The following is a 23,497-nucleotide window of genomic DNA, read 5'->3' as shown; positions in this document are numbered from 1 at the left end:
TTAATTCAATTATTAAGACTGTCCTCTGACCCATGTGGTCTCATTCATTCGAAAAATATTTAGGTGTCCACTGCACCAAGGGGTAGATTGCAAAAGTCATCACATGTCCACTCCACCAATGGCTAGATTGCAAAAGTCATCACATTTATAAAACCCACTTTTCAGGAGTTCTTTGACCTTTCAAATGATCCCAGGTATGTCTGTTTCATATAAAAACAAACAAAAACTTTACCTACCAGTAACTGTTTTCATCTAAACATGACCCTCCCCATCATACACAATAGGTACATCAAAAAATATTTTTTTCATATTTCTCCCTCTAAATTAACTAGTTTTCTGATTAAAACTTGGATGAATTGAGAGTGATTTTGATGTAATGTGAAAAAATCCCCTGACTCCATTTCACCCATTGTCCACTTGGGAAAGACTCAGGAATGACCAGACCCACAGCAGACACCAGAGAAGAGAAAGCAAGAGAGTCTGTCTTACTGTTTTAATTAGCACTGGTCAAAAGGGTGTTGCCTTTGCTGGAGGACATTCCATGAGACTTTCCATAGTCTCTCATTTAGATACCCCCCAATTAATTTCCCTAAGATCTTCATAAGTTAATGAATAAACACTAGCATTAGTGAAAAGGAAGAACAGGACTGATGTTTATTAATGCTGCTGATGGCATTTTAATTCAGGTTTTGCAATTACAGACACTTCCTTTTATTTAAAATAAATGTCAGTCAACAGAGTTGTTGCTCTTCTTTGAGAATTTTGTGGATTCCATTAATCATGCTTAATGATTTGTATCTTTCTTAATGGTCCAAGGGAAATAATTTAGAAACCCGTACCATAATTAAAATACTCTCTTGAGTATTCGTGCTGAGCAACTCTAAAAGATGTCTTCCTACTTTCTAACCATTAGCAGTTAAGTGATGTCTTGTCCTCCCTATCGAATGCATGTGTTCCGTGTCATCATCACCAAAACTTATCAACATGTGTTGTGACTATAAAATAATGAGACTGACTTTCCATTTCGTCACCTATAATCACGTTTTCTACATTGTCTTCATTCTCCCTAATAGCGAACATCAAATAACATAGAACAGAGAAGCAGGGATGTGCAGAATATAAAACTTAAATTGGCCAAATGGCAGGTTGCAGCCTGGTATGCTGAGAACATCACAGATATTCAGAAGCAAAAGACCCAGGTTTGATTCCTGGGTCAGCTTCTTACTCACTGCTGAGTCAAGTTGCTCATTTTGGGCTTTTTCCCCCCTTTTCTCCTTTTTTTTTTTTTTAACCTGTGAAATGGAAACAATAGCTATTTCACAAAATTCTTGTGGGAACAAGAGTTCATTAATGGTACATGACAGTGCCTAGCAGCTTTTGAGTCAAATAAAATGTATGCAATAAACATTGATTTCCTTCCTTTCTATCTTCATTTCTACCTCTCTTTCCTTTAATGAGCCATGTGAAGTGTTCAAGAGATACAGCAATTTAAAAAAAAAAAAATTCAATCTAGAGAAAGAAATATTCTCAACAGAATAATGGAGCTCCCAGCATGTAGGTGTACGTAGGAATCGGATGTCTGGGGTGAATGACACAGCATTCATCCTGATGGAGAGCTGGGGTCAGGCCTAGCCACCCAGCTGATGTTTAAGAACCAGCTCCATTCCTAGGAGGTGACCTGGCAGAAAAACTCGCAGGGTCTCAGTCTGGGAGTACACTGGGATACTAGATAGAAACCACCACTGGATAGATAAGGATCAGGGGAGAATGTCAGGAATATGTCTTAGAGCACTTGAGATGGAGTGGATTTTAAGGACAAAGAGACACCCAGTTACCAGGATTCAGACACATGGAGGAGGAATTGGGACTTGGGAATGATAGAGGAACTCAGCCACGAGTCCCAAAATGTCCCTGTAAAGTCAGCCTGGTGGCTGGGTGACTCAGTGTTGAGTCCACAAGACAAGCAAGACTGAGCATGCAGGTGGAAACTCAATGACCCTAGCTCTGGAGCAGAACTAGAATATAGGCTAGACCTGAAAACCCATTTGTTCAGATACAATAGAAGCCTTAAAAACAGATTTAAATGACTATAGGTGATGCCTTCTAAGATTTTATTGTGAAAAGTGACAAAAACAATGAGAACAGTACTGCTCTAGGGAAGATTTATTAGTCATATGCTAAAAATAATAACTAAAAAAAAATTTAACTTTCCATGCAAGGAAAGAGTAAGTTCCACATTCAGATGGTAGATAAAGGATTCTTGACAGAACAGGGGATTTTGGAGCGACTGGGCAGAGGAGGAAAGGGTATGAAACGAGCGTTATTTTCTAAATATGAAATGTAGGTTAAAAGAAAGTACAAAAAATTGTAGGAAGAAGATTAAGTAAAACAGATTTTAACTAATTTTTATAAGACAGATAGAAGATACGATATCAGTAGGAAATGTTCTCAGAATCAAGGTAATCCAGACACCAAAAGGCACAACATCTGATAAATCCATAGTAGTACAATCAGAAAAGGATTCATATTTATTTTTTTCTAGTACTGATAGCAACCCTGCATTTTTATAGTACCTATCATCCTCAAATTCCTTATATGAACTCCTTAAAAGGCAGCATATTAGCAGAGAGGGGAAAACCATAAATAATATATTCTGCACAGCCCTGGTCTCAAGAGGATTTGCTCAAGTTATAGTCCAGGCTAACCTTCTGAGATATAGAGTGTGCTATTCATTCCTATAAAGATAGATTTAATAGCTATATGCATTTATGTACTAATTGGTCAGTTCAGGAAAAAACATATTCATGAAAATGGTAATCCCTTTTACAGTAGAATTGTGTGCCTGTGATGAAAAATGACTTCTCTAGGGATGACTTACAGTAGCTATTTAAGAAAAGTAAGCAATTCTTGGTTAAAAGCATGGAATTTTTATATTTTAGCCAGGCATGTGAAATAAATTCTGTTGAAACCTAGTACGGTCTTCCCACTGGGGCTCTTTAAATAGGTGTGTAAGCAGAATGTTTATCTGGGTCAAGAAGAAAAGGCACTAAACTAGATGTTTGAAAACAAAGGTTTTTAAATCCCAGCCCCATAAACACTAAAATATGATTTTTTGCTAAGGCATTTAACCTTTCCTTTCCTCTGTTGTTTTTTCTTTTTTTTTTCATCTACAAAGTAACATGCCTCTCTGCTTTTCCACAAACCTTCTAAGGCAATATTTAATGTTGTAACCATCCATGTGATTCCCAGCATATGACTTATACCTTGAATCTCTTCTTCCATGTCCTCAGAGATTATTAAACTTTCCAGAAAACCCACCTTGTATCTTACTGTTGAAAATATAAATTCCATAAAATAAGAGACAAAATTATTAACTCTTTTATACTCTTTGAAAGATATAACTAATGACTTTGATTTTTGTTATGTAGTAATTCAAAATTTTGCAAAAAGATTATGGTTAGAATAAATGCTGGAGATCTAAGATACACCAAATAAGGATTCTGACTTCAAGTATAAAGACAAAGGTCCGTGGGGAAACCTATAAAATTCATGAACAGGCTTTTTTATATTATTTTTAAAGCATGAATAGACTTGCAGCTGACTGCCAGGTAAATGCAGTAGATGGAGCACACATTTATCTGTTCCTTTCTGAAAAAGGAATCCTTTTAAAGTTTACACCCTCAAATACATAAAGGGAGATGAGATCTCAGGCATGCAAACCACATTTTGGAAGACTGGAGTCATGGAATGGATGGTAGCTGACAGCAAAACAGAGAAAGCTGAAACCCAAGGGCTCGTAGAGGGTAATGCAAAAAGCTAAAAGACCCTGGGAGAGCAGAAATTGGGACTGGAAAAGGAAGAATGATGACAAGTCTGGAGCAGACAACACTAGATCCCCCAAACCCCTGGCCCCCCAGTTCATGTAGGCACATGAGTTCTCCTCCCCAATTCCAGCAGAAGGCAGGCTATTGACTATGGAGAGAATTCAGAAGAGGGAAGATCTGGTCCACAAAGGCAGACATGGTTGAAGGTGGAGGTGAAAACCAAGATTTAGTGGGGAGTTTCATTCTCTGCTCCTCTCTCAAGATGCTGGAGCATAGGTTTGTACCCTCCAGGGGGAAAATGGGAGGATTCCTCCCAACCAGCCAGGAGAACACGTCTGCAGATGCTGACAGATACAGATCTCCCAGTGAAGCGGCTCAGTCCCTGCTCCTAAGCCTCAGGGAGACCCATCACTCAACATGCCCTGCTGTCTAGTTGTTTAATGTCCCACTCTGAAAGCAGACAGTCAAGGATCACTGGCCATTTGAGGAAAGGCTCAGAAAACAGTATTTTTAACAAAGGAACTTAGAGAAAGATATAAGGTAAACAGTAGGAAGAAAAAACTTAATTGAAAGTAATATTACTCCTGGAAATTAAAAGAACACAGTAACTAAAATGAAAACAGAAAAGTTACAATATAATATTGAGGAAATCTCACAGACAGTAAAACAAGAGTTGGAAAATAGAGAAAATGTAAAGATCCGTTGAAGAGATCACATACTGAACAATGAAAGTTCCAGAAGGAAAACAGGAAATGGAAGAGAAGAAATGATGGAATTATTAATGCAAGAAAATTTCACAGAGAGAAAAGACATAACTTTGAAGATTGAAAGAACAAATGCAATGAAAACTAGAAACAAGGAGAGAATCCTAAAAGCTTCAAGTGACGAAAAATGGGCCGTGTAGAAAGAATTGGAATCAGAATGTCACTAAACATCATGCCAATGACCCTTGAGGCAAAAGACAACAACCCAGAAGTTTACATTTACCTAAATAATCAAGTGCAAGTAGGAAAACAACTTGGTAGATTTGCAAGTCTTCAAAATTTTACTTTTGCCTTTCTTCAGGAAGTTACTAGAGCAGTGGTTCTCAAGGTGTGATTCGAGACACCTGGGGATTTTTAAGGCCTTACAGAGGGTCCACTAGAGCAAACTATTTTCATTACCATACTGAGATGTCACCTGTATTTTGCTCTTATTCTCTCACGAGCAAAGAGTAGGGTTTCCTTGAGGCTACATGGCATTTGATGTTACAGCAGATTGAATGCAGAAGTGGATATGAGAATCCAGCTGTCTTTTATTCAACCAGACATCAAAGAGATTTGCCAAAATGTAAAACAATGACACTCGTCTCACTAATTTTTGGATATTTGAACAGGTAATATGTTCATTATCCTTATTTTGAATGAATGAATGCATGCATGCATAAATGAATGAACGAATATTTTTAAGTTTCTCAGTTTTAACTTCTAACACATAAAAATTAATAGATGTCCATATGCAACTATAGCTTTCTCTCTGTTTGCCAAGCCGGCTTTCAAGATGGCGCCAAAAGATAAGAAGCCTCAGAAGTCAACTTGGAAATTTAATTTGGACCTTAACCCATCTAGTAGAAGATGGCATTCTTGATTCTGGAAATTTTGAATAGTTTCTGAGAGAGAAGGTTAAAGTCAGTGGAAAAACTGGAAATCTGGGGAATGTTGTTCACATTGAACGCATCAAGAATAAAATCACAGTTGTTTCTGAGAAATAGTTCTCTGAAACGTATTCGAAATGTCCTACCAAGAAATACCTTAAGAACAACAATCTTCGTGATTGGCTTTCTGTGGTTGCATCCGACAAGGAGACTTAAAAACTTTGTTACTTCCAGATTACTCAAGATGAAGATGGATCTGAGTCTGAAGACTATGTGAAAACCCTCATAGGATTTTGCTTGCTAATAAAACAAATGAAGCATGCAAAAGAAAGAAACATCTAGAAATGGACTTTTAGTTTATTGGTGAATAAAAAGTCTCGTACTGTGTAAAAAAAATAGATGTCACTCACTTAAACAAAAGTTTTTTGGGAGGGTCCTTAGTAATTTTCAAAAGTATAAGAGTCTTGAAGCCTAATAGATTGGGAACTACTGTTCTAGAGGTTGCACTCCACCAAAGAAGGGAAGAAGAAGCCATGAGATCTAGGAACAGACAGACAACAGAAAAAGACGAACAGAGTTCTCAGCAGGACATCCATGCAATAATTTTTCACTGTTCTAGTTAAAGCAACTTCTTTAGGAAAGGTAACTGAGTTGTGTACTTTCTGAGAACTTGCATACAAGAGAACATACATTTATTTAACAACAATTTCAACAAAAAAAGAAATAAAAATAAAAACTACCCCCCCAAAAAAACCCCACAAATATTTACTAAGTGTTTGTGATGTGCCAGGAATTTGGTTTTTCTGTTTCCTTCACACCTGGAAGTCCTTTTTTTTTTTCTCTCTCCTATAGTAAACCTGATTTTATTGTTCCTTTGTAGAGAATCTGTTTTTTGTTTTATTATTAAGAGTTTGGTCTCTCTATACTGGAATATTTGTAACACCTCACTAGGCTATGTCTAAGTATGGATTTCTTTTCCTACATTTTTCTTGAAACATGATACCCCAGTATCTTGACAACAGAAAGTTATAATCAAACATTACTGAATCCACACAATAGATGCACTACCTGGGATTTGTTAAACTATAACTCTCGTGATCTTCAACTGCCCTCTCTCCCCTCTCCTGTGGCACTGACAGGGCAAATCCTCAACCCCAATTAAAGTCTGGGCAACATAGAGGTCTCGTCTACTCTATGTCCGTAATTCAAGCTGTTTTTATTTCTGAAGAAATAGCAGCTAAGGATGTTTTTCCACAGTTCCATAGGTGTGTTAAAATGAAAACCCCAAATGAAGTCACTTATGTTAAGAGCCCCACATCAGCAAAACAAGACTTAACCCCCAACCTAAGTGCAGTTGCACCCTGCCTCCCTCATGCCAGGAATGTAACCTTTAGCAAGTCAACCTGGAATTTCCTGATCAGCACTAGAAAATTTTCGGATAGACTCCTTCCATTCCCCTTAGAAGGGTGACCTTGTCTAGCACAATGCATCCTTTGCTAATAATTTCCCTTTTTCCCACTCCCTCTCTACCTTTAAAAACCTTTCCTTTTCTGCAGCTCAGTGGAGCTCCTTTCTATTTGCTAGATGGGATTCTGCCCAATTCATGAATTGTTTAACAAAGCCAATTAGATCTTCAAAGGTACTCAGTTGAATTTTTGTTATTTAACAGGCTAATGGAGAATATATCATAAATTGGAATTTAGCTTTTTGTCAATTATATATTCATTCAAGAGCCCATCAGTATAAACCAAGAAACCATCGGTATAGCCATGTGAGTAGGAGTTCCAACACTGAGCTGGGTACAAATTGTATCTCTGCCACTCACTGTGTAACATGTGACAGACTATTTCACTACCCCAGCCTTAATTTAAGTATCTATAAATGGAGATAATATTATTATTGACTTCAGGGAATTGTTGAAAGCAGGGCAGTCCTAGGGTGAAATGAGTGAGTCTTCTGGAAAGCAAAATTTAAGGAGGTCACATAGGAATTAACTCTTGTAGGTCACCCACCTAAATGCAAGAGCTAAAGCTATAAAATTCTTAGAAGAAAACATAAGAGTGCATCTTCATGACCTTGGGTGAGGCAAGGCTTTCTTCGATAGAAGACCAAAAGCACAAGTAACACAAGAAAAAATAAACTGGATTGAATTAAAATTTAAAAATTTCGTGCTTCAAAGGGCACTGTAAAAAATAAAAAGACACCCACAGAATGGGAGAAAATATTTGCAAATCATGTCCGATAGGACCTGTATCCAGAATATACAAAGATCTCTTACAACTCAATAATAAGACAACCCAATTAAAAGAAATGGGAGGGACAAAGATAAATATGTGAGCTGATGGATGTGTTCATTAACTAGATGAGGTGAATCCTTGCACAATATGTACACATTACACACATATGTACATTGTGCACATATGTACAACAATGATTTACAGTTTAAATCTTACAACTTTGTCAATTATACCTCAAGAAAGCTGAATACTTTAAAAAAATGGGCAAAAGATCTAAGTAGACATTTCTTCAAAGAAGATAGACAAATGGCCAATAATCACTTAAGAGATGCTCAACCTCATTTGCATTAGGGAAATGCAAGTCAAAACCACAATGAGATACCACTTCACACCTACGCGGTGACTATAACAAAAACAGATGAAGACTAACAGTGTGGTGAGGGTACAAAGGATTTGGAAAATTGCTGACGGGAAAGTAAAATGGTGCAGCCCCTTTGGGCAATAGTCCAGCAGTTTCTCAAAATGTTAAACACAGAGTTACCATTTCACCCAGCAATTCCACCCCCAGGTATATACCCAAGAGAAATGAAAACAAACGTCCACACAGGTGTTCATAATAGCATGATTCATTATAGTAAAAAAAAAAAAAAAAATGGAAACAATCCAAATATCCATGACTGATAAATGGATAAACAAAATGTGGTCTTCCATACAATGGAATGTCACTTGGTTATAAAAAGAATAAAGTAGTGATAGATGGTCCATAGATGAACCTGGAAAACACTACGGTGAGTGAAAGACACCAGTCACAGAAGACCACAGATTGTGTGTTTCTGTTTATATAAAATGTCTGAAATAGGCAAATCTATAGAGACAGAAGGTAGATTAATGGTGGCCCAGAGTTTGGGAGTTTGGGGGGAATTGAGGAGTGACTGATAATGGGCATGGGTTTTTGGAGGGGTCATGAGAACATTCTAAAGTTGGTTGTGATGGTTGCACAACGCTGTGACTATACTAACAGCCCCTGAACTATGCACTTGAAATGGGTGAATTTTATAGTGTGTGAACTTTGTCTCAAGAAAGCTGTTCAGTAGTGGAAGAAGGCACTCATTCTCAGGGCCACATGAGTTTAGGGTCAACAGAGGGCACTTATCAACCCTGAGAGTGAGAACTTTCTTAAGTTTTGTGCCCCACGCGCCTGCTAGTCTCTCCCAAGTCTTGGCCTTGAATGTGTGAACTAATGAGACATCGTATGAAAGGTACTTAACACTAACACATAACACACGTTTGGGGTTTGCTGTTGTAAAGGAAGAAAAATAATGTTACCTCTAGCCTTCTGAGTCCTTGGCTGAGACCCCTGTAATGAAAGACAGAATAACAAGACAAAAACATGCAGTTTATTAACGTGTGTACCTTGTGTATCCTCTAAACCACTAGCTTAAATACCATCTTCAGGTGAAGACAGGAGAAGGAAGGGAGTGGTGAGGCCAGTTAGGGGAAGTTACAAGGAAAAGCACAGTAACCAAGGGTGAGGTTTGTTATCCGGAGTCAAGTTGGTACCTTTTCCACTGATAAGATTCTCTTGTGATTTAGAGTCACCGTCTCTTCCTGGTACAGAGAGGGAGACACGCTTACGAATGGAGATTTGATTTATGAATGTAAATTTCTCTTACAAAAGGGAACTTTGCTGTTTGCAGATGTTTTCTCATGCCCACTGTTTCTCAAAACAATCCTTATGCCAAAGAAGCCATATTTTGGGGTGACATCTTCTGCTTTTCTTCACTGTTATGATTATTAAGAATCAGGAACTTGCCAGGCTCTGGGCACATAAAGATAACCATAATAGCTAAAATATGCTGAGTACACAGGGACCGACCTTATGCCAAATGGTTTCTGTGAAGTCGAGGTAATGGGCCTAGTTTACACGCTAAGAGAAGGCTCATCATGTAGAAAGGGACAGGCAGCCTGGCTCCATCCAGAACCAGTGTTCTAACCTTCATCATGCCGAAGACTGTCAGGAGGAACAAGATATTTTTCGTTTCAATTAATAACCCAACATGAGCCATAAATATGTGCATCAAGGCTGTAACAGCCTAACATGGTGAGTATGAAAAACCCCTCGGTGCACAGAGAAAAATAATTCCATCCGGGGATTTGGGCAACACCTCAGAAAGGGTCACGGCCCCACCACCACCAACAAGCCCCGGGGTTGAAAATGAGAAGGAGCTCGCTGGCTGGAGGGGAAGAAAAGCATTCCAAGCGCAGTTAAAATGTCCCAAGGCAGAGCCCCTGGCGGGCTCAGGAGACCCGGGCTGTGCTGTGGGGCGGACGCCGGTGCCCAGACTCAGCCTGGGTGCAGGGGCTGTCAAGGGCTTTCCACGCCACACAGGAGTCTGAGATTGGTCCAGAAGGCACCCAGCAGAAGCCCTTAAGCAAGAGGGCAACATAATCAGACAGGAGGCCGAGAGAGCTTTCGAAAAGAAATTGGAAGGAAAAAAATTCGAGTTATGTGACAATAAAGAGACAACAGGATATTCTTCAAACCAACGCTTAAGTTCTCAAGTTTCTTGTTCAGGATTGTTCCTCAACTAATACCCATAGGAATTTAGTGCCTCTGAAGTTCCTTCATAGAAGACCCTGGAAGAAGGTCAGTTTTCCCTTCATATATTCATGGCAGTGGCTTCCATGGTGTTCTTATATATAATTAACATAATATTGCATAGGAGGTTGTTTTTTATTTAAACCTGTAATGGAAACTCAACAAAATGAAAAGCTCATCTCTTCCTGTGCCCTTTTGTTAAGGGGTCTGTTTTGACCCCTCTTCCTTTCCCCAGATGTCGGTTTCAAGTATCACATTTATTAAATAAAATGAGTTGGATGTCAGCGACACCCTGGTATTTTATTTATCTTAAACCTTGCAGGTGAAAGACAGTATTTGAGTGAGTGAGCCTCTGGGAGAGTGCCTTGGGGTGGGACCCTTGTTTATCTGTTGAGAATTTCTGGCCCACACACTTGGCTGCAGATAAGCCAGGAAATAAATAACTCTTTCTGTCAAAACCACTCGCAAACAACAGCTCCCTCCCCTGGATGTGAAACACCATCTCCTAATAGCATCTGACCTTCTGCCACTGTTTCCTACGTTGTCAACAACAGATTCTTCTGGCTGGGCCGCTGCCCCCTCACCCTGGCCCGCTGGTGAGAGGTTAAGCACAGAACTGGGATTTTGCATCAAGCATTAAAGGAAATTTATGGTCTTTGTTCTGGTGCTACTGCTTGGTATTGCCCAAGCCGATGTTCTTTCCTTGATCTCATTGTTAAGCCCTCAAGTTCTTTCCTTGTAACTTTTACCACAGTTTCTTCTCACCGTCTGCCTGAGCCACGGAAGGGAGCTGTGCAAGACCGTGACTCATTTCACCCTTACGCATGATAGCTCTTGGGGTTTTTTTGTTTTGTTTTTTTATCACTTAAGGATTGAAAATGTTCTTTGGAGCAAGAAATGGGATGCATGTTTTGGATTCATAGATGAGTAGGTTGCAAGAATACCTGGAGTTCCCTTTCTGGTACCCCCTCTGTGACAAGTTTGCCTAGAGGCCAGTGGTCCAGTCTCTGCTGCACCATTTCTAACGATGTCACTCCTTAGGAGGCCTGCTGCAGTTTTGGATGGATGTAACTGTTACAAACATCTATCTCACACTATTTGTGTAGTTAAGTTTATCGTTCCACAGACTGTACTTAAAGTATCAAAATCTTTATATTATCTACCTAAGTCTCCCCTTTCTTCCAGACTAAATTAAGGTCTTGGTTGAATCCATATGCTTTGTGGGATTACTGTTATCTTTAAAGTATTGGGGCTTCACTTCTTGGTATAAAGTATCAGATTTCCTAACTTAAAAAGAAACGGAGATAACAATGATGGTACTTTCCATACTGTGTTATGAGGGCCAACTAAAATAATAAAAATGAAATCACTGTAAAGAAAATACAGCCTTTTACAGATGCCCTATATAGAGGATTGGTTTAAGAAATACAAATACCTGGGATCCCAATACAGACACCCTGTGACTTAGAGCAAAGGACTGACCAGATAGTGACCCACAAGAAGCTGAACTTAATAATCCACTCTTTAACACTGGGAAAGAAGCCAAACTGTCCCATACTCTCGGTCACTTCAATTCATGTAAGAGATATTTTACTGAGCCCCTACTCTGTGCCTGGTACTGTTGTAGAATTAAAAACGGAGAAATGCACAAAGCAGACAAAAGCACTGCCCTCTCTCAAGAAATGTATATCTTGATGTGAAAGCCTGGCAATATACAAATCAGCACATCTGATATTGATGAATACAGGAGGGGAAAAAAATGAAGCAGGGTAAGAGTGTTCGTGGGTAAGGAGAGAGAGATTATTTTGTATAAGTTGTATAGGTAAGGCCTCATTCACAAGGTGACATTCAGGGTGAAACAAGAAGGAAATGAAGGAGTTGATCATGTGACTAGCTGGGGAAGCATGCTCAGAAAGAGGAGAGGGCATGGGCAAAGGTCCTGATACAGGAGGAAAGGACACCAGCCAACGTGGCTGAGGCAGAGTGAACTAGAGGGAGAGTAGCAGAAGCTCTAGGGCCATTGTAAGGACTCTGGATTTTGTTCTAAGTGAATTGGAAGTCATTGGAGGACTTGAGCAGGGGATAGGTTGTAAGAGAACCATGACCCTACTCTATGATGCATAGACAACTGGGAAACCAGTTACAAATTTTCCAGTAAATTATACAAGAGATAATTATGGTTAATTGGACCAGGGTGGTATCCATGTATGTGGCTAGACATGGTGCGACTTTGCTTATATTTTGCTTTTGTGTTTTGTTTTATCTTGTTGTGGGGGAAAAAAAATCCAAAATCTGTCCTCCAGCAGACAGCATGAGCAGATAGAACTGGAGGGGTTTCTCAGTTTCTCATACATTCACAAGGCATTATTAGCTTAACAGTGAAAAGGCCTCTGGTGATTTCCATGTATTGTCAAGGTAGAGCTGTCAGGATTTGCTGCTGGGTTATATATGAAATATAACAGAAACCAAGGAGTCATGGACGCTCCCAGGTTTTGGGCCTGAGCAACAGATCAGCTGGAAATTATAGAGCATTCGGAAGCATGGAGAGGAGAAGAAGAACAGGTTGAAAAGGCAAGCCATGGTTAAATTGTAAGGTTCCCTGTACCTCATGCTAAGGACCTTGGACTTTAGCCTGTTGGCAGTGGGCTTTAGGCATAGGAAGTGATATGACAAGCTTTGTGTTTTCTAAAAACAACTTCAGAGGCACGTGCAGAAGAGAATAAAATGGTATAAGACTAAAAGATGAGAGCTAATGTAGAACGATATTGAAGTAGTTCAGGTGAGACATAATGAGAGCCAGAACAGGGGCTGGGTGGCAGGCTGACCTCACCATCTGCTGGCCTAAAAGTGAGGTTACTATAGACTTACTGAGGAAAGGAGATAAAAAACCTTAAAAAAAAAAAAAAAACCTATTTTCACCAAGTCTGCTTTTGGTGAGCAGACTCCAGTAGGTTCTGATTTATCACCTGATCGATGCATCTCTCCCCTGGACAGTTCTAGAGATACATTGATGAGTTCACACTCTTCCAATTCAACCAGCATTTCTCCAGGAAGTGTTCATTGAGTACCTACCACTAGTTAGGTACTAGGCCAATACTGTGCCTAGAACTACTTTAAAAAATGTAACTGAGCCTGGAAATCAAAAATAACTTGAGCTTTAGTCGTTGTTGTGTTTCTGGCTAACTCACTTCACTGTTTTTGACCCTGGTATACTCATCTCAAAAGGAGTTGAGCCCTCCCTCCCAAGCACCTGAATTATCCAACACCCAACTGTGCAGAATAAGAAATTTCATTGAAATAGTTATTGGTTGCCATTCATATGCATTATTATTCTCACATCTAGGTTCCTATTCAGTGAGCATTTTCAGGCATATGGTGTATGTCAAGATTGAACACATTTTGCTTTGAACCTTTTGTTTAAGGGTGATGAGGTGGTAAATTGCTTTCATGTTGCAACTCAGAGTTATTTTTTCTCTTGCCTTTTGCTGAACAAGGAAAATATAAACTAATCATGCAGATAACCCTTAACATTTTGTCAGTAGTCTTGTATTAACAGATAAAGTCAATGATGAGTATTTTTAAGCAGCAAGAATTCTTGGTGTGTTTACAGTTTATGTGAACTGACTGACAACCTTACCTCATCTTTTCTGCTAACGTCTAAGCAAAAGAGCTCCTTTATTACTTTTTTTAATTGGATGTTGAACTGTTGTTGTTTTTTAAAATATGATTTATTTTTAGAGCAGTTTTAGGTTCAGAGCAAAATCAAGTGGAAGCCACAGAAATGACTTCTCTAGCACCTACCCCCATATGCACACAGCCTCCTTCACTATCAGCATCCCACATCAGGGCAGTACATTTGTTACCATCCATAAACCTACACTGACACATCATTATCACCCAAAGTCAGTAGTTTATACTAGGGTTCACTCTCAGTGTTATACACTCTATGGTTTTAACAGATGTGTAGTGACATTTATCCACCGTTGTAATATCAAATAAGATAGTTTCACTACCGAAACCATCCCTCCCTCTCCCTAACCTCTGGCAACTACTGATCCTTTCATTGTTTACATAGTTTTGCCTTTTCCAGAATGCCATATAGTTGAAATCACATAGTATGTAGCCTTTTCAGACTGACTTCTTTCACGTAGTAATAGGCATTTAAGGTTCCTCCATATCTTTTCATGAATTGATAGCTCATTTCCTTTTAAGCTCTGAATAATATTCCATTGTCTCGATGGACCACAGTTCATTAACCCATTCACCTATTGAAGGACATCTTGGTTGCTTTCAGGTTTTGGCAATTATGAATAAAGCTGCCATAAACATCTGTACAGAGGTTTTTGTGAGGACATAAATTTTCAAACCCTTTGGATAAATACCAAAGAATGTACTTGATGAATCATTTGACAAAAGTATGTTAAGTTTTGTAAGAAACGGACAAACTGTCTTCCAAATTGCCTCTATCATTTTGCATCCCCACTAACAATGAATGAGAAGTTCACTAACAATGAATGAGAAGTCTTATTGCTCCACATCCTCACTGCCATTTTGTGTTGTTAGTGTTTTGAATTTTGGCCATTCTACTAGAGGTATACTGATACCTCGTTTTTCTTTTTTTTATTTTAATTCCAGTATAATTTGCAGACAGTGTTACATTAGTTTACAGTGTACAATATAGGGATTCAGTACTTCCATACGTTACTCACTGCTCATCACGATAAGTGTGCTCTTTAATCCCCGTCACCTATTTCACCCATCCCCCCTCCACCTACCTCCCTCTGGTAGCCTTCGGTTTGTTCTCTTTGTTAAGAGTCTGTTTTTCATCTCTTTTTTCTTTGTTTGTTTATTTTGTTTCTTAAAATTCCACATATGAGTGAAATCATATGGTATTTGGCTTTCTCTGACTGACTTATCTCACTTAGCATTACACCTTCTAGATCTATCCATGTTGTTGCAAATGAGAAGATTTCATTCTTTTTTATGGCTGAGTAATATTCCTGTGTGTGTGTGTGTGTGTGTGTGTGTGTGTGTGTGTGTGTGTGTGTATGCTGCATCTTCTTTATCCATCCATCAGTGGTCCCTTGGGTATTTCCATAATTTGACTATTGTAAATAATGCTGCAATAAACACTGCGATGTATGTTTCTTTTTGAATTAGTATTTTCATATTCTTTGGGTAAATACCCTGTAGTGGAATTGCTGGATCATATCATTTTTTTTTAAAGATTTTATTTATTCATTTCAGAGAGAGAGAGAGCACAAGCAGGGGGAGAGACGGAGGGAGAGGAAGAGGCAGACTCCCAGCTGAGCTGGGAGCCTGACATGGGGCTAGATCCCAGGACCTGGAGATCATGACCTGAGCTGAAGGCAGACGCTTAACCATCTGAGCCACCCAGGCACCCCTCATATCATTTTTTTAAATTTTTTGAGGAACCTCCATACTGTCTTCCACAGTGGCTACACCAGTTTGCATTCACATCAACAGTGCAAGAGGGTTCCTTTTTCTCCACATCCTCACCAACACTTGTTGTTTCTTATGTTTTTTATTTTAGCCTTTCTGACAAGTGTGAGGTGATATCTCATTGTGGTTTTCATTTGCATTTCCTTGATGATTTTTAGTGATGTTGAGCATCTCTTCATATGTCTGTTAGACATTGGATATCTTCTTTGAAGAAATGTCTGTTCATATCTTCTGCCTATTTTTAATTGAATTATTTGGTTTTTTGGTGTTGAGTTGTATAAGTTCTTTATGTATTTTAGATACTAACCCTTCATCAAATATGTCATTTGCAAGTATCTTCTCCCATTCAACAGGTTGTCTTTTAGTTTCTTTGATTCCTTTCTTTACTGTGCCTAAGCTGTTTATTTTGATGTAGTCCCAATAGTTCATTTTTGCTTTTGTTTCCCTTGCCTCAGGAGACATATGTAGAAAAATGCTGCTATGGCCAATGTCAGAGACATTACTGCCTGTTCTCTCTTCTAAGATTTTCATGGTTTCAGCTCTCATATTTATGTCTTTAATCCATTTTTTTAATTTTTTTTATTTTTATTTATTTACTTTTTAATTTTGAAGTGTACTGACATACAATATTATATTAGTTTCAGGTGTGCAACATAGTGATTCAACATTTTATATACATTGTGAAGTGATTACCATGACAAATCTAGCTGCCATCTGTCACCGTACAAAGTTGTTACATATTATCAAGTACATTCCCTATGCTGTACTTTGTATTCCCAAATCAAATTTATGTTATAACTGGAAGTTTGTAACTTTTTTTGTAATTTTCTTATTGTTATGTTAATCACCATACATCATTAGTTTTGGATGTAGTGTTCCATGATTCATTATTTGGGAATAACACCCAGTGCTCTGCACAGAACCTGCCCTCTTTAATACCCATCACCAGGCTAACCCATCCCCCCACCCCCTCCCCTCTAGAACCCTCAGTTTGTTTTTCAGAGTCCATCGTCTCTCATGGCTCATCTCCCCCTCCGATTTCCCCCCCTTCATTCTTCCCCTCCTGCTATCTTCTTCTTTTTTTTTTTTCTTAACCTATATTGCATTACTTGTTTCAGAGGTACAGATCTGTGATTCAACAGTCTTGCACAGTTCACAGCACTCGCCATAGCACATACCCTCCCCAATGTCTATCACCCAGTCACCCCATCCCTCCCACCTCCCCACCACTCCAGCAACCCTCAGTTTGTTTCCTGAGATTAAGAATTCCTCATGTCAGTGAGGTCATATGACACATGTCTTTCTCTGATTGACTTATTTCACTCAGCATAACACCCTCCATTTCCAAATGGCAAAATCATTGCAAATGGCAAAATCTCATTCCCTTTGATGGCTGCATAATATTCCATTGTGTATATATACCACATCTTCTTTATCCATTCCTCTGTCAATGGACATCATGGCCCTTTCCACAGTTTGGCTATTGTGGACATTGCTGCTATAAACATTGGGGTGCATGTACCCCTTCGGATCCCTACATTTGTATCTCTGTGGTAAATACCCAGTAGTGCAATTGCTGGATCGAATGGTAGCTCTATTTTCAACTGTTTGAGGAACCTCCATACTGTTTTCCAGAGTGGTTGCACCAACTTGCATTCCGACCAACAGTGTAGGACAGTTCCCCTTTCTCCGCATCCCCGCCAACATCTGTTGTTTCCTGACTTGTTAATTTGAGCCATTCTGACTGGTGTGAGGTGGTATCACATTGAGGTTTTGATTTGGATTTCCCTGATGCCGAGGGATGTTGAGCACTTTTTCATGTGTCTGTTGGCCATTTGGATGTCTTCTTTGGAAAAATGTCTGTTCATGTCTTCTGCCCATTTCTTGATTGGATCATTTGTTCTTTGGGTGTTGAGTTTGATAAGTTCTTTATATATTTGGATACTAGCCCTTTCTCTGATATGTCATTTGCAAATATCTTCTCCCATTCTGTCAGTTGTCTTTTGGTTTTGTGGACTGTTTCTTTTGCTGTGCAAAAGCTTTTTATATTGATGAAATCACAACAGTTCATTTTTGCCCTTGCTTCCCTTGCCTTTGGCGATGTTTCTAGGAAGAAGTTGCTGTGGCTGAGGTCGAAGAGGTTGCTGCCTGTGTTCTCCTTTAGGATTTTGATGGACTCCTGTCTCACGTTTAGGTCTTTCAACCATTTGGAGTCTATTATTGTGTGTGGTGTAAGGAAATGGTCCAGTTTCATTCTTCTGCATGTGGCTGTCCAATTTTCCCAACACCGTTTGTTGAAGAGACTGTCTTTATTCCATTGGACATTCTTTCCTGCTTTGTCGAAGATTAGTTGACCGTAGAGTTGAGGGTCCATTTCTGGGCTGTCTATTCTGTCCATTGATCGATGTGTCTGTTTTTGTGCCAGTACCATACTGTCTTGATGATGACAGCTTTGTAATAGAGCTGGAAGTTGGGAATTGTGATGCTGCCAGCTTTGCTTTTCTTTTTCAACATTCCTCTGGCTATTCGGGGTCTCTTCTGGTTCCATACAAATTTTAGGATTATTTGTTCCATTTCTTTGAAAAAAGTGGATGGTATTTTGATGGGGGTTGCATTGAATGTGTAGATTGCTCTAGGTAGCATTGACATCTTCACAATGTTTGTTCTTCCAATCCATGAGCATGGAACATTTTTCCATTTCTTTGCATCTTCCTCAATTTCTTTCATGAGTATTTTATAGTTTTCTGAGTACAGATCCTTTGCCTCTTTGGTTAGATTTATTCCTAGGTATCTTATGGTTTTGGGTGCAATTGTAAATGGCATCAAATCCTTAATTTGTCTCTCTTCTGTCTTGTTGTTGATGTATAGGAATGCCACTGATTTCTGTGCATTGATTTTATATCCTGCCATTTTACTGAATTCCTGTATGAGTTCTAGCAATTTTGGGGTGTAGTCTTTTGGGTTTTCCACATAAAGTATCATATCATCTGCAAAGAGTGAGAGTTTGACTTCCTCTTTGCCGATTTGGATGCCTTTGATTTCTTTTTGTTGTCTGATTGCTGTGACTAGGACTTCTAATACTATGGTGAATAGCAGTGGTGATAGTGGACATCCCTGCCGCGTTCCTGACCTTAGGGGGAAAGCTCTCAGCTTTTCCCCATTGAGAATGATATTCGCTGTAGGTTTTTCATAGATGGCTTTTATGATATTGAGGTATGTACCCTCTATCCCTATACTCTGAAGAGTTTGATCAAGAAAGGATGCTGTACTTTGTCAAATGCTTTTTCTGCATCTATTGAGAGGATCATATGATTCTTGTTCTTTCTTTTAATAATATATTGTATCACATTGATTGATTGCGGATGTTGAACCAACCTTGCAATCCAGGGATAATTCCCACTTGGTCATGGTGAATAATCCTTTTAGCGTACTGTTGGATCCTATTGGCTAGTATTTTGGTGAGAATTTTGCACCCATGTTCATCAAGGATATTGGTCTGCAATTCTCCTTTTTGATGGGGTCTTTGTCTGGTTTTGGGATCAAGGTAATGGTGGCCTCATAAAATGAGTTTGGAAGTTTTCCTTCCATTTCTATTTTTTGGAACAGTTTCAGAAGAATAGGTATTAATTCTTCTTTAAATGTTTGGTAGAATTCCCCTGGGAAGCCATCTGGCCCTGGGCTTTTTTTTGTTGGGAGATTTTTGATGACTACTTCAATTTCCTTAGTGGTTATAGGTCTGTTCAGGTTTTCTATTTCTTCCTGGTTCAATTTCGGTAGTTGATACATCTCTAGGAATGCATCCATTTCTTCCAGGTTATCTAATTTGCTGGCATAGAGTTGCTCATAATATGTTCTTATAATTGTTTGTATGTCTTTGGTGTTGGTTGTGATCTCTCCTCTTTCATTCATGATTTTGTTGATTTGGGTCATTTCTCTTTTCTTTTTGTTAAGTCTGGCCAGGGGTTTATCAATCTTGTTAATTCTTTCAAAGAATCAGCTCCTAGTTTCGTTGATCTGTTCTCCTGTTCTTTTGGTTTCTAGTTCATTGATTTCTGCTCTGACCTTTATTATTTCTCTTCTCCTGCTGGGTTTAGGCTTTATTTGCTGTTTTTTTCTCCAGCTTCTTTAGGTGTAGGGTTAGGTTGTGTATTTGAGACCTTTCTTGTTTCTTGAGAAACAATTGCTATATACTTTCCTCTCAGGACTGCCTTTGCTGTATCCCAAAGATTTTGAACAGTTGTGTTTTCATTTTCATTTGTTTCCCTGAATTTTTTTAATTCTTCTTTAATTTCCTGGTTGATCCATTCCTTCTTTAGTAGGATGCTCTTTAGCCTCCATGTATTTGAGTTCTTTCCGACTTTCCTCTTGTGATTGAGTTCTAGTTTCAAAGCACTGTGGTCTGAAAATATGCAGGGAATAATCCCAATCTTTTGGTACCGGATGAGACCTGATTTGTGACCTAGGATGTGATCTATTCTGGAGAATGTTCCATGGGCACTAGAGAAGAATGTGTATTCTGTTGCTTTGGGATGGAATGTTCTGAATATGTCTGTGAAGTCCCTTTGGTCCAGTGTGTCATTTAAAGTCTTTATTTCCTTGTTGATCTTTTGCTTAGATAATCTGTCCATTTCAGTCAGGGGGGTGTTAACGTCCACCAGTTTATTGTATTGTTGTCAATGTGTTTCTTTGCTTTTGTTATTAATTGCCTTATATAATTGGCTGCTCCCATGTTAGGGGCATAGATATTTGTTAGATCTTCTTGTTGGATAGACCCTTTAAGTAGGATATAGTGTCCTTCCTCAACTCTTATTACGGTCTTTGTTTTAAAATCGAATTTGTCTGATCTAAGGATTGCCACCCCAGCTTTCTTTTGGGGTCCATTAGCATGATAAATGGTTTTCCACCCCCTCACTTTCAATCTGGAGGTGTCTTTGGGTCTAAAATGAGTCCTTTGCAGACAGCATATTGATGTCTTGTTTTTTAATCCAGTCTGATAGCCTGTGTCTTTTGATTGGGGCATTGAGCCCATTTACATTCAGGGTAACTATTGAAAGTTATGAATTTAGTGCCATTGTATTGCCTGTAAGGTGACTGTTACTGTGTATTGTCTGTATTCCTTTCTGGTCTATGCTGCTTTTAGGCTCCCTCTTTGCTTAGAGGACCCCTTTCAGTATCTCTTGGAGGGCTGGTTTCGTGTTTGCAAATTCTTTTAGTTTTTTTTTTGTCCTGGAACCTTTTTATCTCTCCTTCTATTTTCAATGACAGCCTAACTGGATATAGTATTTTTGGCTGCATATTTTTCTTGTTTAGTGCTCTGAAGGTATCATGCCAGTCCTTTCTGGCCTGCCAGGTCTTTGTGGATAGGTCTGTTGCCAATCTAATGTTTCTACCATTATAGGTTACATAGCTCTTCTCCCAAGCTGCTTTCAGGATTTTCTCTTTGTCTCTGAGACTCGTAAGTTTTACTATTAGATGTCGGGGTGTTGACCTATTTTTATTGATTTTGATAGGGGTTCTCTTGTGCCTCCTGGATTTTGATGCCTGTTTCCTTCCTCACATTAGGGAAGTTCTCTGCTATAATTTGCTCCAATATACCTGCTGCCCCTCTCTCTCTTTCTTCTTCTTCTAGGATCCCAATTATTCTAATGTTGTTTCATCTTATCGTATCGCTTATCTCTCGAATTCTGCCCCCGTGATCCAGTAGTTGTTTATCTCTTTTTCTCAGCTTCTTTATTTTCCATCATTTGGTCTTCTATATCGCTGATTCTCTCTTCTGCCTCATTTATCCTAGCAGTGAGTGCCCCCATTTTTTATTGCACCTCATGAATAGCCTTTTTGATTTCGATTTGGTTAGATTTTCGTTCTTTTATTTCTCTGGGAAGGGTTTCTCTAATAACCTCCATGCTTTTTTCAAGCCCAGCTAGTATCTTTAAAATTACGATTCTGAATTCTAGGTCTGACATCATACTAATGTCCGTATTGAGTAGGTCCCTGGCAGACGGTACTACCTCTTGTTCTTTTTGTTGAGGTGATTTTTTTTCATCTTGTCATTTTGTCCAGAGGAGAACAGATGAATGAGAAAATGCTAACAGGTTAACAACGTCCCCAGCAAATATACTCTAAACAAATCAGAAAAGACCTGAAACCAGGGGAGAAGAAAGAGAAAGAAGGAAAAAAGAAAGAGGAAAAAAAAAAGAAAAAGATAAAGATAAAAACAGAACAAAACAAATAAAACAGAATATGATCAAATATCAGGTTAGTGCATAGATCAGTTCCACACACTAGATTTTGGGCGTATTTTGGTCTGTTAGGAGAAAGTGCCTCCCAAAATTTCAAAGAAAGAAAAACTTATGTATGTATAAAAATAAAGGTTGATATGAGGAAGGGATGGAATGTGACTGTAAAGATGAAAATTATAAAAAATTTTATAAAAGGAATTGATAAGATAAGAAGTTGTTTGAAAAAAGAAAGAAGAGGATTTAAAAAAATAAAAAAGAAAAAAATGGGGAGAGAATGTGCTCAGGCAGGACACTAGAACAAAGCCATAGACAAGAGATTTAGGGTGTGTTTTGATCTGTTAGAAGAAACTGTATCTCAAATTTTTAAAGAGAGAACAATTTATATATATATATATATATATATGCCAAAAATATATATATATATATATATATATGCCAAAAATAAGGGTAACTATTATGAAGGGATAGAATATGACTCTAAAAATGAAAAATAAAAATATTTTTTTAAAAAAGGGATTGATAAGATGTTGGTTGAAAAAGGGAAAAAGAAAAATTAAAAAAGAAAGACAGTTTAAAAAAATTAACTTTGAAAGACTGAAGAATCATGGTAAAAAAAGCCATGGATTCTATGTGCAGTATTCCCCTAGCGCTGGAGTTCTCCCGTTCTCATTGATCGGTAAACTTGGTCTTGGCTGGCTGTTCGTGAGGATCTTCTGGGGTGGAGCCTGTTGCCGTGGTTCCCAAATGTCTTTGCTGGAGGCGGAATTGCCCCGCCTTTGCCGGGTCCGGGCTAAGTCATCTCCTCGGGCTTGCTCTCGGGAGCTTTTGTTCCCTGCAAGCTTTTGGTACAGCTTTGGAGGACGAGAGTGAAAATGGTGGGCTCCCAATCTCCACCCCGGTTGAGCTGAGAACTCAGGGTCCCCCGTCCTCAGTGCGCCCCCAGAGAAAAGCAGTCACTCCCGTGTCCCCGGTCTCCGGCCGCACTCCGTGCTCACCCGGCCTGTGACCGAGCGTTTCTATCTCTGGCCCCCGACCCCGTGTGGAGTCTCCAAACCCAGCAGATCCCTGCGGTGCGCTCCCGCGCCGCTCCTCCTGGGGGAGGAAGGGGAGTCTCCCCGGTTCTGCCGCTTGTGGGGTCCCTGCTGGAGGAGCAGCGGCCCGACTGGGCCGCGGATCACAGTTTATGGCCACCCCGAGCTGAGAGCCCGCGCCTCGGCTCTGTCTCTGCAGCCGGCTTCCCCGCTCCGATCCCTGGGAGCTCTGCCGCACTCAGTCACCCCCGGTCTTCCTGTGACCCCGAGGGTCCTGAGACCACACTGTCCCGCGAGGGTTCCACCCCCCGCTTAGCCACTGGAGCCACGTCCCTCAGCGGAGCCGACTTCTAAAAGTTCCGATTTTGTGCTCCGCGGCTCTAGCACTTGCCAGAAGCGGCCGACGGAGGCCCCTCCCCCAATGTCTATCCTCCAGAATATCGCCTCGGATTCACTTCTCCGCACGTCCTA

At 39.4% G+C, this 23,497-nt stretch overlaps 1 long non-coding RNA gene and 1 pseudogene across 1 annotated transcript in view; both read left to right on the top strand.

Moving 5' to 3' along the window:
• The window catches only part of LOC148162698 (uncharacterized), a 56,863-nt gene that overhangs the window by 1,855 nt on the left and 31,511 nt on the right, over window positions 1-23,497 (top strand). The gene's annotated exons all lie outside the window — the stretch shown is intronic.
• On the top strand, window positions 5,364-5,799 carry LOC114211237 (ribosomal protein eL22-like 1 pseudogene; annotated as a pseudogene).

The sequence above is a fragment of the Eumetopias jubatus genome, unplaced genomic scaffold, assembly GCF_037043125.1.
Source record: "Eumetopias jubatus isolate StellerSeaLion01/CBP00866 unplaced genomic scaffold, mEumJub1_p1.0 scaffold_13, whole genome shotgun sequence".
Lineage (NCBI taxonomy): Eukaryota > Metazoa > Chordata > Mammalia > Carnivora > Otariidae > Eumetopias > Eumetopias jubatus.
Note: the sequence above shows the minus strand (reverse complement) of the source record. Positions and strands in the feature narration are given on the sequence as shown.